The sequence below is a fragment of the Anastrepha ludens genome, chromosome 3, assembly GCF_028408465.1.
Source record: "Anastrepha ludens isolate Willacy chromosome 3, idAnaLude1.1, whole genome shotgun sequence".
Classification (NCBI taxonomy): domain Eukaryota; kingdom Metazoa; phylum Arthropoda; class Insecta; order Diptera; family Tephritidae; genus Anastrepha; species Anastrepha ludens.
The window spans coordinates 45,879,551-45,893,547 of record NC_071499.1 but is presented as its reverse complement, the minus strand read 5'-3'; the positions used below and the strand labels follow the sequence as shown (position 1 = coordinate 45,893,547).

General features: G+C 34.4%; 1 protein-coding gene and 1 non-coding gene across 6 annotated transcripts in view; one reads left to right on the top strand and one right to left on the bottom strand.

Moving 5' to 3' along the window:
- The window catches only part of LOC128857866 (Ca(2+)/calmodulin-responsive adenylate cyclase), a 123,355-nt gene that overhangs the window by 99,481 nt on the left and 9,877 nt on the right, over positions 1-13,997 (bottom strand). The window lies entirely within an intron of this gene.
- Trnai-aau (transfer RNA isoleucine (anticodon AAU)) lies at positions 8,713-8,786 on the top strand. The gene has a single exon. It is a non-coding gene; the product is annotated as a tRNA-Ile (tRNA).

The following is a 13,997-nucleotide window of genomic DNA, read 5'->3' as shown; positions in this document are numbered from 1 at the left end:
AATATAAAGGGCATACTAAACGAGCGACTTACAAATTGGCTCGCGAGTACCATAAAAGATTAATCACAGAATACCAATCGGGTTTTTGGAAAAAGTACTCCACAGGGGACAACATTTTCAACTTGACATCAATCATTCACATTAAATTTGAAGAAAAATAGATAGTTTATGCATTTTTTGTACACTTCAAAGCAGCTTTTGACACAGTTCCAAGGCATCTTTTGATTTACAAATACAATAATTTGATACAGTCAATCGAGCGGATAGTCGATTCTGCGTTACGGGAACGGCCCGGACTTATATCCGGCCAATGCCCGTCACTACAGCAGCATTTCCCATACGTGCTTGCTGCTACAACAACAACAACAAGCATTTTGTGAAGTCACTAGCTGCATCTTAACGATTGAAAAAGCACCAAGCCTTCCATCCACTCATAACTAGGTTTATGCTTCTCAGACGTGATCAAATGGTCAATATTCCTCACGCTTACATACATACACATGTACGCACTTACAAATATGAGTATCCAAGTGAAAACTGTATTGCCCAAACACATTCCCTTCAAAAGCAATTAAGCAACAACACATTTATCTGCGTACACCCATCGTTTTCAAACAAAAGCCATAAACTCCCCATCCACGCCCCATAACGCCTTCACTCAAGAGCTTGTGCGCGAACACTTTTGTGCCACTTGACCCCCAAGTGAACTGTTGCGAAGCGTATCGTTCGTTGCACGTACAGTGGGCGCCAGCGAATTTTCTGCAAAATGGTTGGCTGCTTAAAATGTTTTGGTAATTGTTTTCCCTTCTTCTGCATCTTGATGGTAAATAAAAGCGCACACACAAACAAATTTACACATGCATGTATCTGTTTTTATATTTTTTCCACATTTCTAGTAAGCCTTAGCCTGTAATATGGGAATTGGCATTTGCCCGTCTCGACGACGCTAATTGACTTTTATATGACAAATATTTATACATACATACAAACACAAAGCGAATGCAGTGAGGGTAGCGTGTCAGTGAGCTGGCCTATGAGCTTGTGACCCATTTACGGCGGTATGTATGATGTGTATTTTACTTATATATTCATAAGTTTGTGCATGCATATCAATTTTTTAATAAAGGTTTTATGAATATGTAAAATATTTATATTCGTTATTGTTTGGAGGCTCATTATAGCTCAAATCGCTGGAGATTTGATTTCGTTTATCAAGGGAGATAAATGATTGAGGGAGTAGGGAGCAGTACCATGAAGAGAAAAGCTAAATTCAAGCTACATGGTTTAAGCTATTGCTGTAAATGAGAAAATTTTGGTATTCATATCCTGGCTTAGTGATAATTTATTAAAATTGTGTATTTATTTGTTTATCAAACACACAACTAAATGTTATTTTGCAGTGGTTGAACTTATCATGGACGGGCCGACAGCACGGAAATGGATTGCAAAATTCAAAAGTTCGGTGCCGTCAGTGACACGCCCCGCAGCGGAAGGCCTTCTGAATTCGATGAAGAGCACCTCAAATCACTTTTAAAGGAAAGCGGTCGTCAAACCAGTCGTGTATTGGCGGAAAAAATGAACTGCGATCATAAAATGATTCTCAATTACCTTCACTCAATGGGAATTACCGAAAAATTGTGAGCCTGGGTGCCACACAAGCCCAACGTCAAAGCTGAGAGTCAAGCCAGATCTTCATCCAATGAAAATCATGATATGTGTTTGGTAGGACTGGGAGGGTTTAGTGCACTGTGGATCTCTACATTGCCCAGCTACACCACGTGAATGAGGCAATTCGACTGAAAAGACCTGATTGACTGGTTAAACTATACTTCTTCACGACAACGCCAGGCCGCATGCTACATAAGTCATCAAAGCCACACTCCAAGCGTTCGAATGCGAGGTCCTTTAGAATCCGCCGTGTTCTCCGGACCTTGCACCGACCGATTGCCGTCTTTTCCGCTCCCTGTCAAACCATATGGTGGGCGTTACCTTCGATAACAAAGAGGTCCTTAAAAACTGGCTCAACAACTTCTTTGACACCAGACTAGGCGATTTTTGGCGGAACGGCATCAACAAATTGGTCGAGAGGTGAGAAGAGGTTGTAAACAGCAAAGGCGAATATATAATTGATTAACTTATTGATATTGTTAATGATTGTGTCTTGTTTAAATAAAAGCCTTCGGTAAAAACGCCACGAACTTATTTCTCAACCTAATATATAGAGTTAGCAGAGGGACTCAGTAGGATATAAAATATAAAGAATGTTGAAATTGTGAAGATATAAAAGTAGCAAAGAAACGACTATCAGATGGTTGGCATTCAGTTCACAATCATAAAGTAATGTTTTTGATAAAAGCAGTCGAATTTTCACTCGGGTAAAGTGTTGAGCAGTCCATAAAGATCGTAGTACATACCTATATCATAAACTTTGCCTATTGTACTGTAGATGTCCAAGTCGAAGTTCCATTAAAATATATTCCCAGGTTCTTTGAGTGTCTACAGATTTTATAATAGAATTGTTCAGTTCCACCAATTGTAAAGTGTAAGGGGTGCCGGTGGTCTAGAGCTTCAAAATTTAGGGTATTTTCAAGAATTTATTTTTAAAATAAAAAAAATGAAAAACGATATGTACATTTTTTAGGCTTTTTATTTAACTTCTTTTACATACAAAAAAATTTTTTTTTAATTTTAATAATTTTAAAAATGGACCCAAAAAATTGGTCCTGGACGGTGTTGGGCGGCTTTTTTATTTATCTAAAACACAAAAATCAAAAAAATTATTAATCTGTATGACTGTAGTTATGTCCCGTACGAGAATAAAAAATAAAAAAATTTTGATAAAATGAAGCGGTTTTGAATTTAAAACTTTAAAAATCGTTTTTTTTTCAGTTTTTTAATAAAAAAAATTACGAAATAATTGAAATCTATATATATAAAAAGAAGTTACATTTCCTTGGTAATCTTATAACTCAAGAACGGGCTCACCTATCCAAACCAAATTTTTAGGCTTTGTTTGGACTATACAGTAGATGGTTTGTGTTTTAAAATTTTAAGAATCGGATACCAGGGTCTCGAGAAATAGGCCAAAACGTGAACCCGGGTAACCCTAGGATGTGTTTGTACAATATGGGTAACAAATGGAAGCTGCTGATGATTCTATAGTATAGAGTATTTACATATAATGCCCCTCCGTGATTAGGGTCTCGAGATATCGCCCAAAATGTGGGCAACGATAACTTAAGGATGTGTTCGTACAATATGGGTAGCAAATGGAAGCTGTTGATGATTTCTATAGTATAGAGTATTTTTCATACCGTTCCGTGACTAGGGTCTCGAGATATCGCCCCAAATGTGGACCCCGATAACTTAAGGATGTGTTCGTACAATATGGGTAGCAAATGGGAGCTGTTGATGATTTCTATAGTATAGAGTATTTTTCATACCGTTCCGTGACTAGGGTCTCGAGATATAATCCAAAACGTGGACCCGGGTAACCCTAGGATGTGTTTGTACAATATGGGTAGCAAATGGAAGCTGCAGATGATTCTATAGTATAGAGTATTTTTGATGCCGCTCCGTGACTAGGGTCTCGAGATATCGCCCAAAATGTGGACCCCGATAACTTAAGGATGTGTTCGTACAATATGGGTAGCAAATGGAAGCTGTTGATGATTTCTATAGTATAGAGTATTTTTCATACCGTTCCGTGACTAGGGTCTCGAGATATAATCCAAAACGTGGACCCGGGTAACCCTAGGATGTGTTTGTACAATATGGGTAGCAAATGGAAGCTGCTGATGATTCTATAGTATAGAGTATTTTTAATGCCCCTCCGTGACTAGGGTCTCGAGATATCGCCCAAAATGTGGACCCCGATAACTTAAGGATGTGTTCGTACAATATGGGTAGCAAATGGAAGCTGTTGATGATTTCTATAGTATAGAGTAAAATTTAAAAAATTTTAGAGTTCTTTTCTATCTTTAAGGAGGTGGTTTGTGTGAAGTTTGATTGAAATCGGTGCAGCCGTTCCTGAGTTATGATATTTTATGTGAGTAATGGTTTCCTCTCATACGAAATGCCTGTATGGGAAAACAATAACAAATACACAGCCGCTTATGAGCGTTTCTGTTGTACTGTTGTGGTTGTAAGTGTATTATGTTAATATTAATTTTGGGCGAAAATATAATAAAAACTGGAGCATTCAAGGAACTGGAAAAACATTTTGAACTTTATTTATTTTAGCATAATTTATTTAGCGTAAAAAATTGAAATGGAAATTAAAGAATCAAAGTATAATTACAAGTTTTTGTCGGCTCTTTCACCTTACCTGTATATAGGTGACCACCACAATCAAATTTTAAAAAAGTACAGAAAAGGCTATTGTGACATCTTTAGAAAGTATGTTGAATGAAAAAAATCAACTAATTCAACTGTTTAAACATTTTACGAGTTCTATAAAGAAAACTTAATATGAAAAATTTCTTGCGATATAAAAAAAACATTTTATGTATGGTGGTGCGAAGCCCACTGGGTGATGCTAGTAATAATATAATTCTAATACGGACGATAGCCATTTTTTGATTTTTTGACAAAATCAGGCCGAAAAAAGTAGTTTTTAAATAATTGAGTTTAACGTTTTGAGAGTGGATAATGCGACCATTGCGTGACGAATCTGACTCTACCTGCTAAAATGGCTGTAGAATCGAAAATACTGGGAATATCATTCCAAAAATTTTACGGTATTTTCTTAAAAGCCTATACTTTTGAAATATCAACAGAAAAAAAAGAAACTTGATTTTTGGAAATTTCTAGACCACCGGGACCTCTTAAATTTGGATATAAGCAACGTATTACCGCACACTTCTTAACGTTCTCTAAGTCAGTCAGAGGGACACAAAAGAATAACTATTGTATTTACATCATCAACTGAATATCATCGGCATAAATATGAATATTATAATATTTTAGTACATTTGGAAGATAATTGACGTATAGTATAGTACAAACAAAATCGGACCAACAATCGAACCTTGGGGAATATGCGCAGAGGAGAGCCTAACAGCAATAGGACAATTGTTGCTGCTTTTTTGCCAATTGCCTTTTGCACTAAGCAGCGGAAAAGCAACACGCCAAGGCGGAAGTTTGTGCTGAGCTACACCGTAAATCTTAGCGAAGAGTTCTGGCAAACACTCATCAGCTCCTGGAGGGATTCTGTTAATAATTACATCTGCTGATACTTCACTACTTTCAAGAGCACTGAGCAGAAACTAGATTACTGCGAAGTGCCAAAACATCTATGAATTTGTTTTCAACAGTACCCACTCTTTTCTCAATGTTCGTTATCGTCTGCTTCACTCGCCAGCTCGCCAATCTTCTGCATTACCCTCTCTTCTGATGTAGCCGTTATTGCAGTCAATTGTTGGATGATTGAGTCTATCAACTCTTCTTCTTTTTTCCTACATTCTCTGATTTAGCTGATGCAGGCGTGAGAAAAGTTTTTAGGGGGATGCAAGTGTTCTTGTTGGATTTTTTCTCATTGATGGCATATGCATGCACCTTTTAAAATATCCTTGACAAAAAAGCGCTGATATGGTCAGGCGAATCAATACGTAGATATGTCAGCAAAAGGCACAACTGGGAGAACACATACATACATCGATGGATCAGCAACACTTGGTAAATGTCGCAGAAAAATATAAGCACTTACGAGCACAAACAAAAACAAGTCTTAATCAGCTGATCGCATTAATTACATGAAATGTAAGAAATTGCATATGAAATGTAAAAAATACTGAGAAAGTAATTTTGACAAATTAAAATAATTTGATAAATTTACTGCTATCCTGATCGTAGAAAGGCTGAAAACATTTTGAATTTGGCACGTTTGAACTACATTTAGGTATGCTTTACCGGAATGAACCAAATTTATTTCGTCCGAAGTCATTTCAGCGGCATTCCAAATTTGCTAACGAATATTTCATAATTTCACAAAAAAAAGGCAAGTTACCTGAAAAAGATAATATAATACTATAAATAAATTTTTTTAATTGAATTATTTACACCTTTCCCCTCTTCGTTATAAAAATTCGTACGTATGAATTTTTGTGCCGGAAAATATCTCATGCAAACTTTTGAAAATAATTCAAGCGCAGAGTGCTCATAAAACGAGGGGAGCTAAAAATGATTTATTGGTCGCATGTGTGCAAAATTATTTTACAACAAATTAAATAAATATTGTACAACAAATAAGACATGCGTATATGTTTGTGAGTATGCAATAATGATAGATTACAAGGTTTGACCACGCGAAGCAAAGTTGTGAGAGTTGATGTTTTCTCCTTCCAGCAGTCAAATCTCTCTCTCGCTACTGCAGTGTTGCCTAGCTTTAGATATAAAAACGCACTAAAATGCCCATTTAAAGAAAATAAAATACCAAATTTTTATTGAATTACTTAAAGAACTTTGGATGCGTTACAAATAGTCTTTAAAATGAGCGTTTTTTTTAAATAAATTTGTTATGGTTGCGTACAATTTAATTTATGAGTTTTCTATTATGAGAAACTCGTTTGTTCAGAGAATGACTATTTTGCTATATTTGAGGTTATGTAATATAATAAGATAAGGCACTTTTTTTGTAAAAATGTCACTATGGTTTTTTCAGTATTTTCTGGTATTTATTTTTTGTTTGTTTATTTTTACTATGAATGAACCTCTTGATGCCCTATGTCCCACTAGGGATTGAGGACCGGAAGAAACGATTACACCTCTATGGTTTTAATTTGCATTCAGTAAATTCAAACGCTTTTTAAAATGTGTTAAAAGGCTTTGAATGTTAAGAAGAGTTGTGAAATGAAGATCTACATAATATTCTTGCATAATCTTGAAAGGAGCAAAAAAGTTAAATTTGCGCTTTCAAAAAATCAAATCTTATAAGAATTAAAAAATTTTCATTAACAGTAAAATCGTTTCAGAGTGACCTTTTTTAACCTTCTTTTGTATAATAATACATTTTTTCTTAACTTACAGTTTAGGTAGCTTTAAATTAAGAAAAAAGAGAAACAAAAGCTAAAGTTAAAAATTTTCGCATTTTGGGTATAAAAAAGCACTAAATTTATTGCGAAGAGCAAAAGGTTGGCAACACTGCACAACTCAGCAAATGTGACGTCACGCACTCTCTGATGGGCGCAATCGTGTTTCTATCATTCTTGGATAGCTCCGTTAATTCTTCCTTATATCACTATTCTAAGTTTTGTCGTAAACAAACCGCTACCTCATCTCCGGTTACGTCAGCAAATCATTTGATTCCTTCAAATTCGCTGAGACCCGGCTAACGGTCTGATGTTGGCCACACCTTCTGAAATCTTTCCATAATGGTAAGTATGTACATACAGATGCATAAGTATCATACATTGTATATGCATGTAAAATAACTTTATAGCACTTTGATATTTGTTTATAGTACCCAGGTGATAAGCTACTGATTTGTTTGTATAAAAAATTATACTCTAATCGCAAAATTTGCAGATAATATTCATAAACGTTTGTTTAGCATATTTTTATATACACACAGTGGCGGTCAAAATAATAGCAATGCGACTTTTTGGCAAGTTTTGACAATTAGTTTTTTATTTAATTTTTTCATCTTATATAAAAATTTCATATTATATATTTTTTATAATAAATGTTCATATTATAACAAAAACTATATAATTCAATGTTTCTCACTTTGCGCATAATTATAAAGAATTCTATAAATTTATTTATTTATTTATTAAGCCAGTGACTATATTAGATTCTTATAGGCCAGGTAGACACATTTTAAGTTTAATAGACATGAAAAAAGAAAGTACAATTAAACTATTCATAAAAAATATTCAAAAATTTCAACGATCTTTTGAAAATCAAAAATCTGTCTCAACAAATTTAGGGGTTTTATTAAACTCAATTTGGGCTCTAGTAATAGCATTTCGAGCATAAGGAGAATTAAAAAATTAATGGCAAAGATAAAATTATGCTAAACTATTATAAATTATTATTTATATCATTATTAAATTTTTTTTACTCTCTTCATATAAGTTTTCTAAAAATTCTGGGTATGCAGTTTTGAAGCCCATTCAATTTTGGTATAATTGGCTAGAAATTTCCATAGATTTTGCACCATTTTTTTGTTGGCGGCATTGCGCATTTTTTTCTATATGAAAAATCTCGAGCATTTATTGTGTGAAAGAAAATGCATAAACCCGTCAAAAAAAAAAAATATATTCATATATATATAAAATCAACGCGCGTTTTGTGCCACTTAAGCATGGTACTGTCTAATTTAATTTAATAGGCTACAGAATTGCCTACTAAGAACTTTTCTTCAGACTTTGACTAAAATTTTTAGATTTGATGAAAGTTCGTCGAATTTTTTTAATTAAAAAAATATTTAAACTTTGATTTATATGGCTTTTATTATAACATAAACCTTTTTTTTATAAAAAAAGTAAAAAAAAAGTATATCATAATAAATAAATAGTCAAAGCTTTACATACATCGCATTGTTATTATTTTGACCGCCACTGCTTATACAAACATACACTGATGTGTATGCACCTAAATGTGTAATGTGAACAAATCAAATTTGCCTGCAAATAAAATCTGCACCCATACATAAATATTTGCTTTCTGGCCACATACAAATATTGTTCTTAGTGCATATTTGTTCAATCAGGCCCATTAGCTCAGTTGGTTAGAGCGTCGTGCTAATAACGCGAAGGTCGCGGGTTCGATCCCCTCATGGGCCACAGTCATCTTTTTGTGATTTTATTTATTTTATTATTAAAAAATAATATCTATTTTTATTTATGTAATAAAATTACTTGTAGTCTAGAAACCAACTAACCAAAAATGTTTAAGCAAACTTCGAATTTATGACGTGCGAGGGTCATTTGGAAAGTCTGTGAAAAGTCAGAGAGGTGACACTACTTTGATTAGTAGTACCTCTAGGAAGAGCGCACACACCAAGTTTCAGTCCGATCGGATAATTTATTTGTGCTTGGCATTCGTTTGAATCGAAGAAGTCGAGTGATTTTCTCTTTTCATCACGACAAAGCACCACTTGTGGTCGCGCCTCAGCAGTTGTGGTCACAAACTTAATTGAAATAGGGTTCCAACTCGTTTTACTTCCCACCTATTCTCCAAAATTATCCCCCATTGATCCCTCAGTCTAATAAATTTAATTTAATAATTCCCAATTTGAAGAAATGCCTGGCGGGGCAAGTATTTTATTCAAACGAGGAGGTGATTGCAGAAACGAATGTCTATTTTTTAGACTTGGACAATTCCTATTATCGGAAGTGATCAAAAAACTGTACCAGCATTGAACGCAGTGTATAAGCCTAGAAGGAGAATTTATCGAAAAATAAAAAAAGGTTTACCTAAAACAATTAAGTGCTTTTTATTTTTGCACGGAATTTTCACGCATTTAAGTAATTACTGCATTCAAGGGGGTGCCCAATAAATGTTTCACAATTGAGAAATTCGTACATAAAATAGGGGAAACAGTAACAGAAACTTTCAAGAAAGTAATTTTTTTACATTTTGAAATATTTTCGGGGTGCTTAGAAAACTTGCATTAAAAAAACTCGTCCGGAATGACTTCTCATCTTAAAACTGTGAGGCTGAAAATTGGCGGTACACTCGCATACTCCTATATGAACAATATCTCGAGGCATTTCAGCCAAAAAAATTACACCTACGTAAAACTGGAGTTAAAGTTTATGGAAAGTATGCTGTAATTAATGTAAACAACTCTAAAATGTTTAAAATTTCACAGTATTTCAAAAATCTTTACTTTTTTCTTTCGCCATTAGAATCATCAAAAGCTCTTGGCTTTATTCGAATCATGTTTCGGGGCTGCTTTTTTTTCTGAGCACTGAAAACTCATTTTTAGGTCAAGAATCAGAGGTGTCATGCATAGTGAGGTGGCTTATTTGACACTTAGGTTATCTAAGGAAAGCTTTGCGAACACTTTACCATGGGAATATTTCCCAAGTGCAAAACAATTTCCAGTTGCATAAACTTTAAATTTGATTCAAATATTTAGTTGCTGGGGGTTATGCGCACTTTCCTATCTGTTTATTCCAAACAAACACATCCCTGCATCGTCCTCTTAAATTCCGAAAGGCGAAAGAAGGACAATGCAGGAATGAACAACAGCACCAACATCGGTATAAAAAGTTTAGTTTTTAACTAACAGCACACGGAGCGCAAGGAAGACCGCACGAAGGAAATCAAAATCCAGCTATACCGCCAATTACACAGAATCGGCCACATATCGTCGATATACCCCGACACTATCTTTATCCCACATTCGAATACACAAATTTTACACCGACAGAGAAGTTAAACTTAATTGTTTCTCCTTGCAACTCAGTTTCATATACCTAAATGGGAAAGTACCAGAGAGCGCGCGCCTTCAATATTTAAGCTCAAAATGCATTAATAAAATTTTATTACGTAGTTTCGTGGTGGCGACAAAAAGGAAATAAAAACCGGCAAGTAAACAAATAACAAATAAAAACAAAACGAGCGGAAAAACAGAAATATGGGCATTCGTTAGGGTGGGCCCGCCGACAGTTGCCTTTTGCTGGCCACCTTTCATTTTGACTGACGATAACAGAAAGATTTCAGAAACTTACGAAAAATTATGCATTGTGAAAATGGTTAAAAGTTTTAAGAGCAAGCAAGAAAAAAAATATAGTTGAGATCTTGTGGCACGCGATCGTTAGAGGTCTGTGAAGGCACGACAATGATTTGAAAATAAAGGAAACGGTTTGAAGACAATGAAAAATGAGATCCATATACATGGGGCGGATTAACCGATTTTAAAATAGAAAGCCCTATTTTCTATCTAAATATATTTTTTTGATATTTTTTGTTATACTCATATAGTTTTATTTTCTATTTTCAACAATACTGACAAAAAAATAAACAACAAAACTTATTGCAACAAATTAATTGCACATGAAAAAACTATGATTTATTAGTTTTTCCTCCATAAAATAATTAAATAGTGCAAAAATAGTGCATTGCGACACCCTGTATCGGGGGTTTTCAGTGAAATAAGCATCAAAATGGATTTTTTTTATCCAAAAATTCCCAAACACACTTTTTTCTAAAAAAATATAACAAAATATTTCAAAGTGTTAGATTAAAGCCCCTACTTTGAGCATTATTAAAATAAAGGGTTTTTCAATAACAGGTGTTATTTTGAATATTTCGGTAGATATCACTTCTGAAGCTGTCATTTCTTGATACTTGACAAGTAGAAACTACGCCATTGGAACGATACACTCTTAAACAACGCACTGAGATTATTATAGTCCACTATAAAAATTGTGAAAATTTGGCAGTGACGGTTCGTAAACCTTGAACATTTTTGGGTCATCGTGAAGCACCTTGTCGGACCGCAATACCGAAATTGGTGAAAAAATTCGAGCTGTTGGGCAAGTTAGTGATGTGAGGAATAAAATCCGTGCACGTCGCTGAAGAACAGCTGAAAATATTGCTTTTGTAGCCGAAAGTGTTGAAGAAAACCTGGGTTTGTCCATTCCTCGTCGTTCTTTGGAATTATTCATTCCTTAAACGTCGTTCGACCGTATTTTGCATAGACATTTGGGTCTTAAGCCTTATAAAGTCCAGTTAAGACAAGAACTCAAGCTGGCAGATCATCAACAACGTCGTGTCCTTGCTGGTTGGGGCGTTGAAATGCATGAAAATGATCCGGAATTCCATCGAGAAGTCATCTTGAGTAACGAGGCCCATTCCCACGTCGGTGGCTTCGTCAACCAGCAAAATTGTCGGATCTAGGGCTCATAAAATCCAGGAGTTATTGTTGAAAAGCCTCTCTATCCTCAACGTGTGACTGTTTGGTGCGGTTTATATCCCGGCGGAGTCATTGGACCTTACTTTTTTGAAAATGAAGCTGGAACAACAAATATGGTGAATGGATTGCGCTATCGAGTGATGATTAACGACTTTTTTATGACCGGAATTGGATGGTATTGATCTGGACAACGTTTATTTTCAACAAGACGGCGCTAAGTAACACACAAGCAATGAAACCATTGATATTTTACGAGAATAACACCTCTTATTGGAAAACTCTTTAGTATTAAAGTTTTGACTAACAAAATAGAAAACTAATAAAACATAATTCCCAATAGGCCAGTTCAGTTACTGTAGCAGGCGATCTTAAGGCGAATGTAAAATTATTTGTCATAAAAAAATTGGATAGATGGATTAACTTGCTTTGAAATACAGGAAGAGTTTTGTTTTTTTTTTTAATTTTTCCTTAACAAATTTTTTGTGTTTAATATTTTTTAAATATTTTTTTATATTCTCTTATTCCAAACAAAAAGCTTTTGCAGAAATAGTCCAGAATTACCAGTAGAATAATTTAACCACGGAAAAAGTCGACAAAAATTTTGATCCGCTCTAATATGCACATAAGGATTTCTTGATCATTTACATTTTTTTCTTCATATTTTTTTATTCCAAACAAAAATCTATTGCAGAAATATTCTAGAATTGCTACTAGAATAATTTAGACACGGAAAAAAGTCCTGAAAAAATGTTATCCGCCATAAAATGTACATTAGGATGGCCGCAAAAAAGTGTTTTGCTTGAAACCACCCCTAAATTTGTTTCTCATGAGAAAAATGAAAATTTCTCTAATTTCCTCTTTTAATTTTCTGCACAAATATCACAGCAAATGATACTTTAAGCTTTATTAAAAATAAACTTAATTATCAAAGACTCCCAAAATTGGAAATTAAATAAAAATAAGACTTAAAAAACCAAAATTTTTCTCTTGTTTCTATTTTTGGCTTAAACAAATTTTAATTACGAAAGTACTTGTCTGTAAATGTTTTTAAAAGTTGTTTTAACAATTTATTGTAGATCTTTCGTAACATTTTCATTATTTACGCCTAATTATGAAGCTACAGAATGCATACTTTTAGGTGCTTGCTTATTATTATTGTACTATATTTTCACTTTTAAATTAAGATTGCGATCCACTTCGCTCCAGTAGCATTTGATCTTGTGATAGGGCTGTATGTAGAATATAAAAATTACAAATGAAAATACATCTGTCCAAAAATCTGACAATTTGGGTCATGGCTCATGGGCTCTTGATAGTACATACATATATAAGTATTTATTGCGCTCCACAAGCAATGAGCGATCTCCATGGGTAATGTATTGGATGACATTAGTATTGAGAAATGAACGACTGCCCGTGGAAATCCCCCCAAAAAAATAATAATAATTTTGTTTTTTAAAGCTTTCGAAAGAGTTCCTCAGGGCATTCAATGGCACTTTTGCTCGGCACGAACTATCGACATTTTTTGACTGATCTGCCCTAACATAGCTATGCATGCAGAGATGTAAAACCAACACAAAACTACAACAGCAAATTAAATTATTCGAAGGTTTCACTTTAGTATGCCACCCGACGGCGACGCGCTGGCAACGACGCCATGCACTTTAGTGGTGCTTTTTTGGTCGCTTCTTTTTTTCTACTTTATAATGCGCAGCAGTTTTTAAGGCAATGCCGATAACAATTGCTCCCTACAAACCGCACATATGTGGCGTATATTAATTTAATTAATTGCAGAAGAAAATCTGATATTCGAGCATATACGCTTTATTGTTAAAAGGAAAGTGTAGAAGTAAAATATAAAATTTTTCACCAAAATGCAATTAAAAAATGACCTTTAAAATGGGAAATATTCATAATGCTCAAACATTGTACAGATATAAAATAACGTAAGTCAAACGTAGCTAATCAAATGCATAACAAGGCATGCAACACTGGGTTACATTGAAAAATGCGGGATTTTGGTGTTTAATCTTGGGATCAACTAAACTAAGAAATGTGTGATGATATACCAGCGGTCGCGAGGTTCGGAGCCTCGAATGGCAATTTCCGCAGGAGTTGTAGAGATCAG